This window comes from Lipophrys pholis (genome assembly GCF_963383615.2).
Source record: "Lipophrys pholis genome assembly, chromosome: 11".
Lineage (NCBI taxonomy): Eukaryota > Metazoa > Chordata > Actinopteri > Blenniiformes > Blenniidae > Lipophrys > Lipophrys pholis.
This window is the reverse complement of record NC_137631.1, coordinates 24914796-24935807: the sequence shown is the minus strand read 5'-3', so window position 1 is coordinate 24935807 and position 21012 is coordinate 24914796. Positions and strand designations below refer to the sequence as shown.

The 21012-nt window shown below is 40.4% G+C and overlaps 1 protein-coding gene across 1 annotated transcript in view; it reads right to left on the bottom strand.

Annotated features, from left to right (window-relative positions):
* Positions 1-21012, bottom strand: part of cdh13 (cadherin 13, H-cadherin (heart)) — a 266013-nt gene that overhangs the window by 243984 nt on the left and 1017 nt on the right. The gene's annotated exons all lie outside the window — the stretch shown is intronic.

Genomic DNA, 21012 nt, shown 5'->3' with positions numbered 1-21012 from the left:
AAAAAGCAGACGGACACTTGTATTGTTCTCACCCAATAAGCTATTGGAGAGAGGGTTAATTACAGTGCCACACTCAAATCGCTCTTGTTTGCTTTGCAGAATAGGAGCTTTTTTTAAATCACCTCTGATGGTATTGTCTATGCAAAGGCCAATTCTTTCATTTCAGAATTTATGAAAGAAAGCTTTTAAGGATAATTTGCACATTCAACCTTTGATGTAAGGACAAAAACTTATTTTTAGTGTCACTGCTTTCTCTAATGTTCTGCAAACACTTAACACACATAAGTCAAATGACTTGGAACATTAATACAATATATTGTTCCAAATAACAGGGGGGGGGGTCACTGTCAGCATTTGTAAAACACTTCTTTGTCAGTGTTTTATTTATTTTTTTAATAGTTTAAGCTACAAAAACATCTGTCAAAACAGTGAAGGAGTTGTGCTGTGCAGGAATGACATTCTTAAAATTATTTACTTGAGTTTCAGAGATGTTGAATCACGAGCTTAGAAAATGTGCGAAAGCTGATTATGATAAGCTGGCACTTACAAAATAGATCAGTCACAAACAGCTTAGGAGGGAAGTTAAAGTCATTCTACAAGCTGTGCCGAGCCGAAGCTATCTGAGGCCACAGCAACCTCGTTTGGTTCAGGATTGCAGTCTTTCACCATGTACGGGAAGCTTTTTTTCATGCTCGGTGTCTGCCACTGTACAAGGTCATGAGTTCTGTTGTTAATGCAACCACAGATGCTTGTTTTTAATATCATGAACCCAAGACATGGTGCCTTATTGCAGTTATAACAGTTGTCTATATATATCTGCACTCATTACTATCCATGAACTGATTTACAAACCTTTCAAATAAGACTATTAAATAATAAACTATAAAGAATACAGACGATTTCTCCAAATGTTGATTGCTAATTTTCATTCATCTCGTGGTCTGTACCAAATAATGGTCAAACAAAATCATTAAGTAATTTTAGGTCGAAATCCCTTCTTCTCTGCTTGTGAAAAAGTGTCAAATGTCTGATTACTCATTGTCGGGTGGTTGTGACTTTCGCTCTCCCTCATCCTCTTCATCCCGTCGGGGGCACGGGGCTGGAATAATACTTTTCCACCCAACCCTGTCCTGAGCTTCGCCCCATGGTAGACCCATCTTCTCGAGCTCTTTCATTACAGTCATTCACCGGGTGGTTGGGGGCCTCTTTTTCTCCCTTCAGTTGGAGTCCAGCTCATGGCAACCTTTGGGTATTCTATCACAGGGCATTCTTAGGGGATGAACAAGCCATTGCAACCTGCGATTCTTAATTTCATGACATATTCCTGCTGTGTGTCTGCACTGTGTGAGACAGAGTGCGAGTGTGTGTGAGAATAAGCAAATGTGTCTAATAATTCAATGTGCTTAAGGGACTATTGAAGCTATGAAAAACTGTTATACGGGTAAAATTCATTTTCCATCCTGAACTTGAGGGTGGTTTGTTATTCTACAACAAATAAAAAAAAAGCATGTGCTTGTGTCTACTGCGTCAACAGCAGCTTCAGATTCCTGTGCATGTCACGCTTATGTTGCACAATTGACTACTCAAACTATCAATCAAATATTGAACCCACACCCACACACAACCATTTGTTGTGTGCGTCTTCACCCAAAAACACTTTGAATATACAGAATCAAACATTTGTCTGATACTATAGTGCAAATCAGTGGAATCAAGACTGAGAAAGAAAGAGTAATTATGGCGCGATAACAAGGTCCAGGTCTGTGCACTCTGGCTGGGGGCTGAGGGTGATCCTCTGCTTGTTATCGGCCTGAGTTACAACCCGTACACCTTACAAGACCAGGGATTCCAGGATGCTGTCGGCAGGCAAACACACACAGAGCCACGCAATTTGTACAGAGTAATGAACTTCATTCCGGTCTTATACTAATTCATTTGAGTCTAATTTAAAGTGAACCAGAGGTCCTACTTGGCGCCATCCATGCTCAGTCAGCACAACGTAAATTGAGTGATGGCAACAACACGGTGCAACAGTTAGTCCAGTTATTGCTGTTCCAGTGCTGAAACGGCATCCCTCCTAACGCCGCAGATGAACATTACTTATACCGTTCATTTTACTGCTCACTGCAGTTCACATGGCTGTCACAGACAAGTATCGTCACGTACAAATTTCAGGGACAATTTGGACTTTCGGAAACTTTAGGTTCTGTGTACTGTCCAAAGACAACCGACAGAGAGACAGGCAGAGATGGTATTCAAAACAACAGACTTTTTATGCGAAGATGATCAGCTATACCCTAAAACAGACCAAATCTTTATAGTCCCAAAGAGAAGTTTTGTCAAGTAAAACATTGAATGGTAGTCCATTCAACCATCTGCAATACGACATGTAAATCAGGCTAATGGCAGCTGAGTACACAACCATGAATGCAAATGGTAAAAAGATTTCACTCATATGGCACATTTTCACTGCTTCAGAAGTCTTTAATCCAAGGGTGTCCAACTGGCCTGCAAGAGGCTCCGGTCCAGCCTGCCAAACCACCAATTAAATCTGAAAAATTTCATGGAAAACATTGATTTTTTTATTTTTTGTTTTTATTTTTCTAACAAATCTCTTAAGAATTGCAAACACAACCCAATCCTGAGACCCGGGCTGAGAGATCGGTGATGCTGCCATAAAAGATAGCTAATTTGTTGCTAGAAAACGAGCCTCGAAGCCGTGCTGTCAGGGTGAGGCTGTAAAGACATGCATAATGCAACAGCTATAGGAAACGTTTTGGGGACATTTCAATGTATTTTGAACTTAAAATTTACTTTATGTTCAGATTGGAGTCATTTTCTATAGTAATGGTTTGGTTTTGAAAACATATAGACATTTTTACCACATATACTCTGCGCCATAACAAAGGAAAACTTTAGAGTTTACATTTGAAGGTTATTATGGCACTAGTTCACCGGTCCGGCTCACTCAAGATAGAATGGGGCTGTACATAGCCCCTGAACTATAATGTGTTTGACACCGAAGCCCTAAAGCAAACTTCTTCATACTTTACATGTTAACAACATCTTAGTCACATTCAGAAACACACACCAATGATGATGGCTGACATGAAAATGCTCAATCCATCTATTGGGCAAAATGGGGGTTCAGCTCAAGGGCACTTCGACCTATGGAAAGGGAGAGGTGTGTGCATGTGGAGAGAGAGAAAATCAACTTCCATTACATTCCAATACTCTCACATCAGATACACCTGTATCTGATAAGTCTATAGCACGCTCTTGCAGGGGAATCTTTGGCTTGATCAGACATACGTGGGCTGAACATCAGGGCCAACTGCCATGCCCACGATTGAGACATTTCACGGCCAAAAGGAAAAAAGTCAACTTCACTGTGATCAAAGGAAAAGGAAGGGCAGACGGATTAATCCTCTGTGGACATAAATGTCTCTAAATACATCTGATAATCAATGGAGATGTTTCACACATGATAAAAGCATTGAACTGATTGGCATTCCTCTTCCTGAGGCCACGCACTAGAAAAACATTTATAGATATCCAGACGACTCCATAATCCCAACAAATAGAAATATCCAAGTGGACAGTAGTCACCAATGTCTTTTATATGATTCCGATCTGCGTCGTAGTTTTGGCTCATCGTCTGACGCCTGAGCAGCACGGATGAATTTGCAGCTGTGACACAACAGCAGGGCTGCTGGAACATTGTAGTTCCAAATGCTGCAGCTCCCCTGCCAGAGCCGGGTCATGCTTCACTGTTGTTAGTCATTTCTGAACATTAAACATTTTACAGGCTCCAGAGATAAGTGTTCTTTAACTTTAAACTGCATCAAATTACAGCAGTGTAAATCATAGCCCCAAATGAGGGCAACAGAAAATTCTCGTTAACATCTGTCCATCAATCTGTCTATTGTCTTTCCAGTTTTATTTAATTTGTATATTTGCAGAATTCAGCCTTCTTGGCAAAACAAGCAAAACAACAAAGGACCTTAGGCTTATTTGATTTTAACAAGGTTTTGTGAGCATCTTTTCTCTGCCATAATTGCAGTGTGTATTTCTCCCAACGGGCTGCAGCACTTTTGTTTATAATCACTCGCCTTCATCAGGATGCAAACAAAGTCACACACTCTCCTCTCGGTTGTTCTCTGAGAGTCACACACTTGAACGGAAGGAAAACCCACAAAGCCCGGCTTTAATTATTAGCACTGGTACTTCATAGAAGGTTCAGATACACATAGGAGAAGCAGATCACCTCTCTCTAATGACTGAATGGAGAAGCATATGTCTTATATCTTTTTTTATTAAATTTGTTGCATCTCTTCCTATGTGCAATTTACATAAGCGAACGCTGTTAGTGTATCTTAGTGACTGGTGTAAAACCAAGAGGAAGGTGAACATGAGCAAACACCATTCACTTGAATGCATTCAATTATGCTGAACTGTGAGCATGTCTGCCCATGAGTGAAAATATGTACACTCCTTAAGGTTTTATTCCCACAGTACGTGCAGTATGTACCCATGACAGCGGGAGTAAACATCTTGGTGTCTGCGCACAAGCTGGGAATGTTTAGGCCTACAGGCTCGGGCTTTGAAGTTGCCTGTTTCAAGGTCACACCTGCTTAAATATGAATTCATTTAAATTCCTATTTCAAAACCCATAATTGCTCCCCTCACTCGGTTTTTATGTGAAAATATAAATGAAAATGTACCGGCGTATCTAAGCGATTGAGATGCCCTGAAGCCGAGCTTGACAAGGTTAACCACAGCCACAGATCTGAGGGGAGTAAGTGAGGTTTATTCCAGCACCATAACAAACTTCAATCAGCCCGTGTTTGTTTGTCTGTGGCAGGGCAAAGCATTTCATCAAAGAGGGATGCAGCAGGGCTGGATGCCAGGTGATCATAGTCAGATAAGCCTGGCAGAGCGAGGCGCACAGAATCATTGCGAGAGTCATATATCACATCATATACAGACACATCAAATGGTCAATCAGTTCCAGCACACAGTGGTAGCAGTACATCTCTGCATCATTAACAGACCAGCACCTTGGCCAAACCTGACATTAAAAGATATTCAGTGCAGCTGGTACCACATTAGCATGTCAGCAAATCTGAAAATAAAGGATTGTGCCAGTCATTACTCTGCACTACTGAGCAGATAGCACAAAGTACAATGTCAGGCTACCAGTCTTCTCAAAGTGACTCAAACTTAATGTATCGTCAAACTAGCAGTCAATGGTGGACATGAAAGGATTGTAAATACTGTATATTGGACAATAGCTCTCGTGACCTGTTTCACGTAAAGTGAAATGCTCATTGTGACAGCAGTTTGAAGTTAAAGAAAGGGGAGCTACTTGTCACACTGTGATAATCAACCCAAAGATAATTACTTTGAACCCAATGCCAAATTGAATTCTCAAAAGTCCTCCCATGTGCTGTGAAACATGTGATTCCAACTGACTGACCATCTGCTCTTACAAGAGCAACAGGAGATGAAAATAGTGTCCAGCGGTATACGGTTCTGAAAAAGGAAGTTTCTGTGGATTTCTTTTAAGCTATGGATGGATTGTTTTGCCTTCCTGACTGGTAACAGATACAATCATGTCAGAAGGTCATACCTGGACTAAGTCCCCATTTACAGGAAAACATTTCAAGTGAAAACGGACCGTCTTTGCTTTTTCATCTCACGTTTAGTTTTAGTTTACCTTATTTATTCCATTCATTGTAAAAAGAAAAAAAAAAGAAAAGAAAAGAAAAAGAAATCTATAAAATAGAACAAAGCATAAACGTTGTTGTCCATCTACGTGTGCATGTGCAGAAGAACTATTCACGATGGCTGTGGTGCGCAATAGTAGTATTTCAGAAAGTTGCGTTTTCCCACGTTTCCATGGAGGCTGAGTTTTCAAAAAGTTCCACCTTCGGAGCTGTTTTCAAAAAGTTGTACTTTCAGTGGCTCAGAGGACTGTTCCCCTGTAGACAGACTCCCAAAATGCAACAAAAGCTTTCAATTTTCATTGGAAAAAATTGTCATGAAAACAGGGCTTAAAGCTGATGGTCATGTGCATGGCTGATGCATTTCAATAGTTTCTACTTTACCGATTTGTTGGTGACAGAGCTGCCATGCAAGGCTCTGACACCGGACAGGAGCATTCAGGGATCGAACCACCAACACATCATGTTTCAACAACCCGCTCTTCTCTGCCAGCTGAGCCACAGCTGCCACACTTAAAGATTCCAGCTTGCCTCTGAGACTTTGACTGGTGCAATGAAAGAGCTTGAGGGGTGCCTCGTGGACATTTACAGCCTTTTATGCACACTTTCCTCAAGTCTACATTTTGCTGGAGGGATTTACCAACATTTCATAGTTTTGATGTCAAAACTATGAAGTCAAAATAAAGAAAAACAACATAAAAAAATATATTGTACAATACACAATGAGAACTTTTTTGAGAAGTGAGTACACCCAGTAAGTTGGGTTTGTTTTTGTGACTTGCTCAGAAAAGCAAAGGGTAAAGGTGACATACAAGTCAATGGAAGAAAAAACAAAAGAGAATAATGATTTTTTTTTCTCAGTTACTTCTTACATAAAGAGTAAAAAGAAAAAAGAACATTTCTAAGTGTGCATATGTTTGTGCATTTTCACGTACATAAGAAATGGCAGATGGCACCAATGTGTTTGATTTTGCTTCACCTCACTCCCAGGATACAAACTGCCTGAGAAGCAACCATGGATGGAAGCACAGAAGCTCACACTGAATCCCACACAGGCAAAACCACGAGCGGGCATTACTCCGCACGAGTTCAATGCACGAGCACCCAGCAACGCAGTCAGGCAGATCGATGGGCTTTCACGAGGCCAGTAACACCCAGGTTGAGCCCCCCGAGGCGCCGGCCAAGTTACTCAGCACTTTCCCTGGCCACTCAAGAGAAGCCTTACCGGGCTGCGGGCCAACAGCCAAAGATAGGAAAGTAGCATACAGGCGAGAACAAAACTTTCGACAATAATTCTGAAAGTGGCAGCGGGCATCATTACCTCTTTAGTGAGTGCATAGTTCATTTGAAATGTCTGGCTGAAGGTCTTGTTGATGAGGAGCTTTTGTTGGTTGAGTCAGAAGTGTACAGTCAAGGTCTTCGGGGGGCGAGCAAAGTCTCTTTTTCATGTCGTCCATCTGGATTGGCTGCATTGTTTGCTGCACAGTGAAGCTGTTTCCTGCACAGTTTCATGTTTTGTTTGTTATCTTGTTTTAATATGATACAGATCTCTGTGGTTATGACTCCAAACAGAATAAATGATCATTTGAGTTCTTATAAACAAATGTCTCATTAGAAGAAAACAAACCAAACCCGAATTGAAAAGCAATACATTTTCAGAATACATTCTAATGAACATTTATTATTTTGATCTTTTTTAAGTGAAAAACACCACAGCGAAATTTCCAGTAAATCGATGCCAATTGTGTTGTACTTGAAGGAGAGACTGAAAGAGAAAAGACACGGAAGGACTGGAAACTTATTTTACTGCTCGCGGGAAGAGGTTTTTTTTTTAATTTCAGCGCAAGTAAACGGAACAACTGAAAGGCTATGAACTATGTACTGGAAAGTTAATACTCAAGCAAGTCTTTTCAACTGGAAAACAACACACATCACATGTTGTGAGACAATAGTCTAATCTAATGTCAGTACGACGGAAGCCAGTCTAATTACAAAAAGAAGGGGGAAATCCATGGATTTTATGGTATTAGATACAATATTTTCTAGAGATGCACCGATACCACTTTTTAAAGGACAAGTGTAAAACTACGAGAACTTTCCTTGAGCTACTTGACGAGTATGGATATGAGTACTTAATATATATCATAAAGCCTAATTCACACTCTAAGCACAGACGACACAGAAAGGCAATGCGTTGCCACGAACCACCTCCGCACAGCCTCTTCATTGACGCTATTTTCTCCAACTACAAACAACCGCTGCTTTTTTTTAAAATTCTTATAATCAATATATACATAAAAGTCAATAGTAACACACAAGATATATATATATATGGAAAAAAGTGTCACCATCGGAGGCACCATTGGTGTGTACACCCACCAGTTTACAAGGAGAAAGTAAACACCCCGAAAGCATGTGAAACTTATTATGCCGTCTTTCGCTCTTATGTAGGAATATTAAGCAGTTAATTTTAGGTTTGACCCGAACATGAGGTGTGAAAATATAAAGAAGCCCAGACAGCCGTTTCAATTCTGACTGACACCTTCATTCTCTTTGAAAACTAAATGCTGGAGTAATGGGCTGGCTTTAAATGCTGGTGGTTTTTATCATGAAGGACCAGGTTTTTCTAAAATAACATCAAACAGGTGCCCATGTCTTGTTGCTAAAGAGGAACTTTTCTCCTCATAATTAGCGTAATCCTTTCTGTAATGTGCATGAATATAAATAGGTACGTAAGCACTGCGCCGAGAGGAGGTTATAAAATAATGAGGAGCAGATATACTTGTGTGGAAGGTTTGTTTGCGACAGTAACAAGTTGAGAAATCCGGGGTTCGTTTGATGGCTGAGTATAAGAACAAGAGATGAATTGCAATGGAGGGAACAAATGTATGCAAAGACACAAACACACACACACATATTTAGCTTTATAACTGCAATGACACACAAATCCACAGCAGACTGTAAATCCAAGGAAACAGACTTAAAAGTTTTACTCTAAAAAGTCACTTTGTTTTTGTTCATGTTGTTTTGAGTTTGTTTAACACATAAAGCTTTAGGATGTTCAGCATATGATCAAAATCAAGTTCAGTTTCCTCCAGGCAAATCTGACACACATTAACCTTGTTTTCTGCTTCTGCGGCTTATGTTTGTTTGTCTCCAAATAGCATTCCGCTCCGAAATGCTCAGTTCTCCACTTGTTTAGGTCAAGGACAGAAAACATTACATTTAACTGAATACGGAAAGTGGTGGTGTGTTAGTCGGCACTCTTGAAAGTGTTCTCAAATTGAGAATAGCCCTGTTCTAATCTGAGCTTGGGGCCTTTGTGTGAGAAGTATTGTCCTGTGTGTTGATGAATCAGTGAATAAGATGGAAGTGTATGATTGTGTCTTTGTGTTGGATCTGTGATGTACTTGAGACCTGTCCATGGTCTACTCTGCTTTTTTCCCCTGCTGTGAGCTCAGATTACAGCCAACCTCTTATGGTGATGTATACAATGCATCCCCATCCGGCGACATTGTGATCAACAGTCCAATCCCTATGCTTCAATGCCAAAACAGCCGTCACTTGTCATGTTTTGGACAACACGCAATTGCGCATGAAAGTACTTTATTGATCCCCTTGAGAAAATTCGATCCCTACGTTTAACTCATCTTATTCATAGTTAACCAGAACTGTAAATACTTGGTGCATTGCTGGAGAACAATGGGGGTCAACGTTCTGGTCCAGAGACCCACAGTCGTGACTTAAATGCTGTGGGATTCAAACCTGCAAACTTTTGATACCAAATCCGCTTCCCCAACCTGTAGGCCATCAATACCCACTAGACTAATCTTGGGGTGTTGCGAAGCCCTGGTCATTTTAAGGGGTGTAACATTTTTTGTCTTAAAATTGGTGAGGCAACATTTAATCCATTTAGGTCAGAAAACTACTCAGATTATGTGTTTACATTAAAAGTGTATCATGTATCTATTTTCTTTTTTTAAAGGGGTCATGTTCTCACAGTAATACGCATCTCCATACCTGGAATGATGCCCCAGAATTGAAGAATGTCTGTCTTCTCTCTCTCTGGCTTGTTTTGCTCCAACGAGCCAATAAGGAATCAAACCCTATATAGGGTCATCAGGGTTTAGCCAATCCCAGTCAAGGTAGGCCCTCCCTTTGACCCTCCCGCAATTAGGCAACTCTGCTCTGGCACATGGCACCACGAGAGGAAGTTCTTCTTTCGTAATGGAAAAACTGTTGAATGAAAGTTTGAAACAGCAAGCTGAATCAGCATCAGTCCACCAAACATTCTGAGACGGTAAGAAAACCCAAAGAGCTAAAAGGAAGTTAAGATACGCATCGTTACAGAATTCAACAAAGAAACTGTTTCACGTATAGTGGGTTATGAGGTTCCTTGAACTTTTTTTGTGATTGTACAGAGTGTGGGAGGGGTGGGGTCACTCAGGTTTGCGATGATAAAAATCAGAGTCAGTCAAGAAAAATGTTGGAAATGTGAGACAAGACTTAGCAGCCCATGATACCGTCTGCAGTTCATCAAACTTCCTTCCATTCACCATTTTAGATACTGAATAGAAACTGACAAACCCTACAGGGGCTGCCGTTTTAGTGATGCTCGCACCAGTTACTAACCTGCACAGTTTCTTCCTTGAACAAATCTCTTATTATTCTAGTTTCTCTAAGATAATTACCGTTATTCACTTCATCTGTCAGTGGTTATAATTCCCTTGGTGATCGTGTATGTACTTATGGAGGAATCATAAAGGTACCGTGCCCGTCTGTAAGGACTTTGGTTTCTGAACCTTGTTATTCCAATTTCTTTCATTTCATAAAAAAAAAAAAAACATCATTTTTATCTGAGACAGTTAACAGAAATATCAGACCTGTCTGACGTATCAGTGACTTTCATTGCTTCTTGTCTTTTTCCATTTGACCACACGCTGAAGTGGTTGAAAAATGTTAAAAAGAAAGGAGAAGAAACATGGGACACTTCGAAGTATGTTCCACTTAAGAAATCAATATCGGTCAGACTGTGCAAAGCTGCCTGTCTGCCGGCTTACAATGGATAAGGCCAATATTGAGACAGAAGTTGGAATGGAGCACTAAAAATATGAGCGCGATATCAGTGAACTGACAGTCTCAGGTGAAGCTGTTAGTGGGAATCTTTCTGCTCTCTGTGGATATAATGCGAGTGGAGAACCAGCTCGGAAATAAAATCGACTATAATTTAAGTAACAGAGGCCATCTATGTATTCAGAAAATAAAAGGAAGATGATGTCAAAAGCATTTTAATTGGGTAATGGAGAGCATAGCCAGTGAAAGATTGAATGCTTCCAGCCAAATTGTACCCAAGCGAATGATTATGACATAAGGCTGAAATAATACTTTGCCACCCAACCTGGTCCTGAGCTTTATTAAGGCGTGCCTTGATGTCTTTATTTGCAGTGTTGTCACTACTTACTGTATAAGGCTTCCAATGTATGTGAAATCTTCAACGCACTCTAGTTCCTCTCCATCGATGGTAATTGGGGGTGCTCTTGGGGCATTGATGTACATTGCCCAGGTCTTTTACTGGTTAATATACAGGCCAGTTTGCTTTGGAAAATTGCTTAGCCGATCACATTTCTCCTGGAGATGGCGATGGGTGGCCGATATGACTGCCAGATCGTCCACAAAGTCAAATATTTCAAGTATGAGAACAAAGTCCATTGGATTCCATTAGCTGTAGTATAGCACACTTTCAAATCCATAACTGCGGATATAAACTAAACCGTGTGCAAGAGCACAATAGCTGCCACACTCCTCTGGCATGCTGTACTACTGTACATATAGACTTTTTCTCCAACGCCTGTGATGTTAGATCTTTACCATCCCATATATGCCAGTTAAGCTGATTGCAAATCATATATTTAAGTAGGGAGGAAACATCCTTCCATACTTCCAACTTGATAGTCTTTTATTTTTTGTATAAATAAGAGAATTCACGCTACAATGCATCTTCAAAAGAAGCTCCAATTGTAAACAAGGCACCTACAGGATGGTTTCAAGCAGCTGCTGCAAATCCTTCAGACTGACTGCAATCTCTGAACATTTCAGGCCATCGCCTTCCTATCAGATTCAAGATGGACCGACTCTGGTCAGACAAATGTAAAATTAATCTTGACAGTTTATATTTGCTTGCCAAAATCGGCTCCCTAAATTCCCTCCAAGCTGCAATTAAAGACATCATGTTACTAATTGATGAACAGCCTCTTAGTGAACAGCTTGTATTGAATTAAACATGCAGGGTTGATTTTTTTTTTTTCCCCCATTCCAGGAGTGCCATGAATGTTTGTTTGACCTACAAGAGGATGAACTGCTATTTGCATCAGAAATGTAAATTTCCTTTCTGATATATAGGTTAGGCAGTTGACACATGAGTATAGGAAGGAAGCGAGATCCTCCTCAGGGTGTAGGAAGGAAAAGCAAAAGTGAGAGAGACCGAGGACAGGCTTAGACTGATAGTATATCATTTGGTTGCCAGCTGCACTATTATTGCAGATCAGGTCTTGGCACTGCTGTCCCTTTGCCCCCGATGCCCCGTGATAGCAGCCTCTACAGGCTGCCTCTCAGGGCTGGTGAGGCCAATCTGTGTGCCAGGAGCAGGTGTGATGACAGAAAGGTGAGATATCTATCTGAATGTCACACAAGATGAGAATTAACACTGCCAAGATAATCCAATCAAAAACATTTTAGCACAAATAATGGAAAAACTATTGAAACTGAAACAATTGTGATTTTTCTTGGGTATCGTGTTATTCTTTCCTTTGAGCCCTGCCTCATGGTCTCTCGAGTTTCTGATTCACGATAATATCGCAGAGACGTCAAATGCAGGTGAATAAACCTCCTCTCATCGACGTACTTAAGTAGGAGCTTTCAAAATGAAAGCAGTTTTCCAATTATAGGAAGCATCTCATTATGATTTTCCTTGGCAGGAGCAGATCTAATTTCTAAAGTCCTCAGAGAAGACCGAGCCTCAGCCACACCTGGCCCCCTCCAAGAGGATCTAGACCCACCACTTCACCGATCTCTCTCCATGCGCTGCACATGAGGTCACATTAGGAGAATGGAGAGCAAATAAACCCAGACATCCGTCTCCCGCACTATCATCTCAAGCTCTTCTGGGTGGACCACACACTGCTCCACGACTGATCCAGACATATAATGAGGTGTTGGGCCAAGCCGGGGGCTTCCAAGTTGGACTTGTCTGGTTGATCTCCAAAAGGAGGTGATCAGAGGCCATCCTAATGAAAGACTCAAATGACCTCAAACGGCCCCTCAATATGAAGGAGCGACTTCTCACCCAGATGTTTGAACTTCTCACTTTATCACAAAGAGCGTAACAACAGGTAATACCATCGTCTGCATGTGAAATATTATTACGACCATCTATCATCAAGAGTCTATATATGGCTCACCTCAAGAGCTAAAGGGTAATTGAATGTACGATTTGTATCCATCAAAAAGCCAAACATGTTTTTAAATTGAATGCTAATATTACGTTGTCTCCCGGATGTGTAATTAGATGACTGACGAACAAGTGGGCCACGTCACAAAATGTGTGTCAGGGAAATGTTCACAGCTTGTTTCCACTGCCCCTTAGATGATGAAGGTTAATATGCGGGATTATCGCAACCAGAAGTACACAACGTCGTAGGCTTCAGTTAATAAGCACACACACACACACTGAAATGAATTGGCAAATTGTGTCAATAACTGTGCCACAGGGTACTTCCCAGGAAAAATGTATTTAGCATGTTTAAATCGCTTCAAGAACTTGTTTTTTTCCTTTTTTATTATAAATTATAAAAGAGTACAAAAGATTGTTTATTTATTGTATTTTACTGCATTGTATGTCTATTGATCACATTTGTTTGGCATCTTTAAATTCCAAAGTGAGCAAACCTTTACTATAAATCTGAAGTACATTAAATATTTCTGCCTGAAACGTCTTCACAGTACTTTAGAATTGTCTCTCCGCTTCTTTTCTATGCAACCTTTTATTTATTTTTATTCATGTAAGCAAACGTTCCCTTATGTTCGCAATAAACACGAGTAAGCCAGAACACTCTTTAATGGACTAGCTGTAGCTCCACTTTAAATCCCAACGCCAAAATTAGTATATAACGCGTTTTTAACATGCATATCTATCAACAGTGAACTTGTATGTACACAAAATGGATTTATTGATTGATTGCATTTTAGCAAACACATTTTCACAATTGCTCTCCATCTATATTTGTGTCATAACATCGCTAATTATTCAATTCTGCTGCACGCCACCATAATTCATGTCTTAACAGATCATATAGTGTCTATTAAGTAGGATGAAGTCAGGAATTCTCATGGCGTTTTACATTGTCACTGATGATTTGCGATATACCATAAAAAGACCTGCTGCCACTTTAGCTTTACATTCCACTCGATCTCCTCTCTGCAGCCTCCACCATTTACTTTCCACCACTCCCTGCGCCCCCCCCGTTCTGCCCCATTCTTTCTAACTACCATCTACAAGCAGCCTCAAGTCACAAGCTGACCCATTTATGGATGAATTTAACTGAAGGGTTAGGGAAGAACTCCAGGGAGCTGCATGAATTTCTTTCAGTCCTTACACACAGAATCAATATTTAGAAACGCGGCAAGCCCGAGATACACATAGTGTACATACAAAAACTAAATTTACAAACATATTGTATAAAGAAACACCCCCTCGCACACACTCTCACACCGGTACACACACTTGCATACCCATGCTTGTAATGGCCTTTTCTGTAATTACAGTCATTTGTCAAAAGCCCACCTTGATTTATGGTTAAATTAAAAATACACCGGAAAAGAAGCTGCTGGTCCTGGTAACTCTGGCTACAGGAGGTGATTAATGCTGTTCCATTACGGGCATGAGAGTGGCATGATCCGGATATGAAACCTGCCACGCGGGGTGAAATGAGTGCGAACATCAATCCATGCAGGTCGAAAGGAGAATAACATGAGCTCATCTAAAATTAGAACTTAAAGCAAAAATAACAGACATTCAAATCAAGGGTGTCAAACACATTTTAGTTCAGGTGCCACAAACAGTCTCATTTTATCTTGAGTGGGTCGGACTGGTAAAATAGTGCCATAACAACCTTTGAATTTAAACTGGGAAAATTGTCTTTGTTGTGGTGTCGAGAATACATGATGAAAATATGTATATTTTCACAAAAACAAACAATTACTAACAAAAAATTATGACAACCGCAACATATAGCCAATCTTAAGGATACCTTATTGTGTAAAATACAGTGAAATGTCATAAAAAAATTTTTTTATAAATATCTTAAAGTTGTTGCATTCTGCATCTTTTTACAAACTCACTTTAACAGCATGGCTTTGAGGCTAATGCAAGTTTGCTTGCTTTCATGTCAGTGTCACTGAAATCTGAGCTCAGGTCTCAGTTCTCTGCACATAAGGAATGTGTTTGAAAACAGATTCTTTTTAATTTTTTTTTCCCAATTTCCTTGGTGGTTTGGCGAGCCGGTTTTGGCAGACGGGTTGTATCTTTGACACCCCTTATTTAAATCAATTGTAAAGATGAAGACTGTTTCAGTCATACTGTATCCAAGCAGTTGATCTTTTTTTAGAACTGACTTCATGAACCCAGAATGGAGCATTTGGTTGCGGGCAATGAAGAACTCCAATCAACATAATATGAATATGGTTAGGCTGGAGTGGGTAATGCACTGCCTTATCAATGAATAGATCTCTGGTTTGAGTCTATTTCAGGGGGCTTTCTGTTTGGAGATTGCCCGTTCTCCCTGTGCTCAAATGTTTTTGTTGGGCTCCTTTTTTTTTTTTTTTTTCTAAAGCCTTGAATTGGATAAAGTGCCCTAGAAGATGGGTGGATGAATACGGCGACACAATACAACGTGGTAAGCAGATAACTTACAATCCCGGCTCTCTAATTGACAGAGAAAAATGTAACTGTCATTTGTCTAAATTATGAGAGGAGCAAGGAGTTTTTCAATAACTCCACGTATATAATGTGAATGGATGTGCTGCGTCGTGCAGCATAAGTCACTTTGGAATGGATTCCGTGTTCTTTCTATCAAGGAAAAGCGAATATGCTACGGCGATGTCCTGGATGAGCAGAGAGACATTTGAATGAATCACAGCTGAGAAAGGAAGCAACCGTCAACGTCGCAAATAGATCACAAAACTCATCTTTGATATGCAGCATGATGGACTGCATGAGGCGAGATAAATCCACGAAGGTCCGTCTCTTTATATGTGCAATGTTTGCTGGGAAACAAATAATTCACACAATATAGCCAAACATAAAAAGGACGAAAAACTTAATCACCCAAACCTCCAAAACAGAGTCAAGGAGGACGGGGGGAAAAAAATAAAATAAATGGATGGGAGAGCGGTTGCATGTGTCCAATTCATCTAAAACCACTAGGCTATGTCAGAATTCAAGTACTTTTAAATTGCCTCATTGATACAGTCGGAAGGAATACAAGCGAGAGACAAGAATCGTGCCAGTGAAGAGATCTGTGAAGCTCAGTGCAGTTAATACGCCGTGGGCCTTGTGCCAGCCAGGAGAGCTCCGTGTCCGCAGGCTGCTGCCGAACATAAAGTGGAGGGTTTACCACAAGTAACGCCAAAGCCTGGAGAAGACCATCTCCTCAAGGTAATCTTTTTTTTTTTTTTCTTCTTCTTCTTAAAGTCAAGTCTTAGGAAATGCTTAATTAAAGAATGTGAGTGATGCTATGGAGAAATGCTAAGGGCTGTCATGTTTTGGGGAGTAATCATATTTGGTGGAGGGATTGTAGAAAGCCTTTACAGAGCCATGGTCTTGCTCTGCAGGAACCAGATAAGGTGGCTCTCCTCATTTCTTCTCCACATTTTATCAGCCGTCAACGCGGAATGCCCTATAGCTTCCCAGCACACCATAAAATCCAAACTCTATTTCTTTCAAGCGTTTACATAAATTACCACGACGCATTGACATCTTATGAAGGCCTCCTGCACAGAGACAAAAAAAACAAAACAAAACAAAAAAAACAGACTCCTACCTTTAAATGTTATGAAGTCCAATTTTTTTTTGCACAGTAATAACATTACTGCGACTATGAAGCTCCATTATTTCTGACAGCCTGCCAGCTTAGTGACAGCAAACTCCATCAGTTTCAATGCCATCTCTGGGAGGGTGGCGAGAAGGCAAGAAACAAACAAGCTCGGAAAACTAAGGTGGGCTATAACATCGTCTTAAAATCAATAAATCTCATTGCTGTATTTCTCCACATTGTGGCAGAACTGACGGGTGAGGAAAAAAATAAAGAAATAAAACTATCAAAGCAACTTCTCACAACTCAGAACCTAATTTATCCATCAGTAAATGTCATTCGCTGCCGAGTCTGCTTAATGCATCTGCAGAGAGAGTTAGTTGGTAAACACTCTAAAGACACGTGGCACTTCTTTTCAGAGAAATAATGATGTGGCTTAAATGTGAAGCCAGGGGTCATTATCCAATGGACTTGTAAAGTGATTCATTTCACTCAACCTACTGCTGTATCGGAAAGCCCTAATTCTTTGCTAAAATAACCTTTCTGTCAAACTGCTGAATCTAAATATGTATTTACTCTTTATTAAGGAATCAACCGTATTGCTCTTGCTCACTATTTTCATTCTGTTTCATCAAACCTACAGGAGAGAAAATAAGTTTGTTGGGGAAACATGGAAAATTAGATCCTGTTTACACGACAACGTTTTCAAAGCGAAAACAGAAAACTTAAGTGCCGTTTTTGGAATTTGTTCACACGACAATGGTGCTTGGAGCCACTGGTAATGCAACTTTTTCAAAATGCTCCAACCCCGTCTCCTGCACAAGCTTCACAGCTGTAGTAAATGGTTCTTCTGCACATGGAGAATGCAATAAAACTGATGTATTTTCAATTGAAACGTTGTGTAAACGGGGCTTAACAGCACAGCCTTGCAATGTTGGAAACAACTGGTCAAAGTGTGAGGTGGTTATGAAATGAATGAATTTGAATATCTGTGTTAAAAATAGAGCATGACATTCCTACTTCACATTTCTAATAAGTCACATGGAAACACAGACATGCTGCGCCCCTTTGGCACAAAGGAGCATCTTTTGCCCTGTTGTTGCACAAGCTAGTCTGAGTGATAAAAGGTGATAATACGTGAGAAACACTGATAATAGGGTTAATCACAGCACCCATAAAACAGGTGGCAGTAGACACATGGAGGGCTTGTATTTAATTTTAGCACAGCAGTGCTGAAAGTGAGCGTATGAGACGTGTCAACAAGAAATTCTCTGGGAAATAAATCCTACTCAGACAATTAACATGTTTTAACCCATACATCATGGCATACTGTTTTAGTCCTACAATCAGTTTTTTCATTTTCTGCACTGGTTTAATTATAAATATACACGGCCCTACTCGTGTCAAACGTTAAGCTTCCATCACGACTGATTGTTTGCTTTTGCATTCATGCTTCGTAGTTAGACATAGCAGCACACTGAACAAGGCATACATTACCATTCTTGAATGATGTGGATCTGCATTGCTCATGAAGTTAATGGAGCTCCAACTTGTGACATACATAGGACATTTGGTGTGCAGTCTATGTGATTGCTCTTAGAGCAGCTAAGCAAATGAACAGATTTCATAAAAACAAGGAGACTAGAATCAGAAGTGGATAAGGTCAAGCAAACGGGGAGAAAAAAAAAATATTTTTCTCATAAACTTTCATTTTCACTTGCATTAGTTATGACTAAATAGGTAAAAAGAAAGGAATGAAGTCAAATTGCATCAGGCCCAAAAAGAAGCAGGCAGATAATGTGAGCGGGAACTGTACTGCTGAGGTAATGAAGTCAGCGGAAAAACACACACAAACACAAAAACAGCAAGGTTGCCGAGAACACGGGAGACAGAGAAAATACTGACTGTTCGCACTCTGTATGTCACTGCATTTGTTTCTCAGATATGGCCATTAGCCGAGATGGATGTCCTTGAACCCGGGTCTGCGCCAACAGGTATCTCTCACTAACAGACCGCCCCTCTGCTGGTAATTACACAGGGAGGTCTACAGCAGGTGGCACCAGGCTGAGCAGAATTAGCATAAATCTGCATGTGTCACTGGGCCTGGCTGCAGCCTCTGGCACTCTGTGAATCCCACTCACACTCAGCAGATGATTCCTTCAAATTTAGCAGAAAGAAAAATGGGCAGTGGGAAGGTAGCAGCGCTCACTGAGATCCATACATACTGGTGAATACGTCTAATTATTGGTGCTTTCTCTTTCATTCTGCTTCCACATGAGACACACACACGCTGCATTCTGTTGTTTTGCTTTGATCGCAGTCATAAAGACAATATTCTTGAAGCAGGTTGATTCATCCAAGTATTACAGAGGAGTCATTAGCATAATCATACAGTCGATACCAATTACACATTTCTTTTGGGGAGGGGAAAAGCTGAATACTGAAATCAAATCGCTATTTGTTTCCTTTGTAGTTTCCTATGTTTCACGTATTTTCATCATGGTCTTATTGTTGTTTCTTTTTCTGTAAGCTGTTCAGCTCCAGTACCTGCACAAGCACTGTTTGTGTAAGTGCTTTGAACATTTTAGAAACACTTGAAATGATGAAAACCACCATATAGAGTGGAGCTGTAAGAAATCAGATGTAATCAGAAAGCAAAGTAAGCATCCGTCCTGTGTTTAGGTTTTTTTTTTTCTTCCTAAAGATCCACTATAGGCTACAATTTCCTATGTGCTCTGAACACGGAGGCATGCGTGTGGCCACTACCATGCCTTTACGTTCCGTCCGTGAGCAGCAGTAAGCAGTGGGGACCCCCCACAGTGAAAGGTGTTTTCTGCTGACACAAGCATATTCAAGGTAATGGAACCACTCTGTTGTCCCAGTGCAGGGTACTAAAGCAGAACTGAGTTCTGTCTCCTACTACACGCACCACTGAACCTCCAGATGGCAAAATGCCTCAGTGGCTGACCAAATCAAACACAATAAAGCTGAAATAGAAGACGGAAGATTGAAGGCCAAATTCTCAAGATGCGTCATATTTTGCTGTCTTGGTAGGAAAGTATGTATTTTCAATTGGAAAAGCTGTCAATCAATTGAGTCCCCACATGATAAAAGTTTCCTCTGTGAGGGAACCCCTCGAAAAGCACTGCAGGATACTTCAACCACAAAGAGACAGGAGTGTGTGGGTCCTATGTGTATATAGATCCAGCACATCATGTGCATGTGACTGATGCATGGGAACATCCCAAGGCCCCGTTTACAAGTGAAAACTGAAAGCTATTGTTGCATTTTGATTGTTTGTTTACAAGACAACAGTGCTTGGAGCCACTGAAATTGCTACATTTGGAAAATGGCTCTGAATGTGGAACTTTTTGTCTCCCTGGAAATTTTTGAAAATGCAACTTTGTGAAAATGCTCTTTCTCTGTCGACAATAAACGTAACGTTCTGGAACTGCTCCATCTCCGTTTTTTTTGGTCGCTTTGTAGTTGAGAGCCACCCACAATAGTAATCCAACTTTATTGTCTAGCCATACAAATCAGAATCAAAAATTGATTTATTGCCAGGTATAGTTTTCACAATACAAGGAATTTGTTCTGGTAGGATTGGTGCTAAACAGTCTGTGTACTTGCCTTTGTTAATGTTTATGGCGTGTTGTTCTCTGCACATGTGTGGTTTCGTTACAAAAAACCAACAAAAGCACACACGAGTGGCCATACCGGAAAACGACATTTTTCTTTCTAGCATTTCTGTTGCCATGTAAACAGAGACTGCCTTAAATGTTGCCGTGTAAACGCAAAGCTTTTCTGAATCAAAAACAATGCCTTTTGACCTGAAACTTCTGTTGTGTAAACAGTACAGCCTCGCAATGTCGGGAACAATTGGTGAAAGGTGTGAAGTAATTGTGAAATTAACAAAGAAGAGGCTGAATAATGAAACAGGAATGAAAACATGTTCCCCAATAAATGACAGAATGCATTTAAAAGCCTATAAATTATTCCCATTTAAATGAACGCATTTCTATTATATTTCATCACATTGTGCAAATAAAACAACAACCGAGTGGAAAAGTGAATAAATTATTCACCGAATGAATTAGTTAAAACTCCCTCAGCGCTGTTGTAACACTATTGGTAGCTGACAGCACCTTGTAGAGTTTAGTGGAAAGTCGTGCCAGCGGCTCAGAGGAGAAAACTGGCAG